The following is a 1,128-nucleotide window of genomic DNA, read 5'->3' as shown; positions in this document are numbered from 1 at the left end:
AGCAAGCAGGGTTGTATCATCTGCATAACACAGATGGTTGATGAATCTTCCTCCAATCCTGATGTCACATTCTTCCTCATAGAGCCAGCCTTTTGGATGATTTGCTTCACATATAGACGGGAAAATTATGGAGATAGGACAAATTCTTGATGTACACTTTTCACAATTTTAAACCATGTAGTGACACAAAAACCTGTACAAAAAAAAAAAACCCTACAGAACATTTATGTAGGACACCAGAAAAGATCTAAGTAAATGAGAAAATGTGCCATGTTTATGGATATTGTTGTTGTTGATTGCCTTCAAACTGAGCATGACTCATATCAACCCTATGAACAAAAAGCCTGAAACTTCTACAAATGTCGACATTTATCAAAGTTCTTAGTTTCCAGAGGTATGTTCATTTTAAGAGGACCCAACATTGTGAAAGTGAGAAAAATACCAAAAGCAATTTAAATGTTTAATGGAATTCAAATACAGATGTCTTCCTCTTTTTTGGCTGAAACACCATTCCACCAGTTATGATGCCTTATTCCTTGGACTGGTACTTACTGATAACAAGCCTTAAGGAGGTAATAGAAGCTCTTGTCATCTTTTTCTGTAAGCTGCATTCTACCTGTATGTCTTTCTATCGATTGCTCTTCTGAAATCTGTGGTAAATTCAATATTCTTTGCAATACCACAAATCAAATGCTTTAATTCTATAGGATTTCTTATTCTTAATCCAACTTTTTTTTTCTCTGGGTTAATGTACGTTGCATGTATTTCAGGCAAGGCAGAGGCATATTTTTAAAGTTTTTGCACAGAATCCATATCATCTTAAAAAAAGAAAATGCAGTCCTTTACAGGATTTGACTTGCTCAAATCTAAAACCATTTCAATTCATGAAAAGTCGTAACTTCAACTTGAAACAAAACATAACAAATCAGTTCCAGCATCAGATCGCTCTCCCCCCCTCAAAAAAATCTCTCAGAGTACTGTAATTAACAAGCTTGGTCAGGCTGGGACCCCAAAGTTCTTTAGAGATGAAGCTCCAAGTGGGAGCAGAGGGGAGCAACCTATTTGGTAACAAAAAGTGTACTATACACTGTAATATAAAAAAGGTATGGTGAGCATGTACCCTTTACT

Source organism: Elephantulus edwardii, unplaced genomic scaffold, assembly GCF_000299155.1.
Source record: "Elephantulus edwardii isolate Elephantulus edwardi_28Jun2011 unplaced genomic scaffold, EleEdw1.0 scaffold00300, whole genome shotgun sequence".
In the NCBI taxonomy this organism is placed as follows: domain Eukaryota; kingdom Metazoa; phylum Chordata; class Mammalia; order Macroscelidea; family Macroscelididae; genus Elephantulus; species Elephantulus edwardii.
This window is presented reverse-complemented; position numbering follows the sequence as displayed.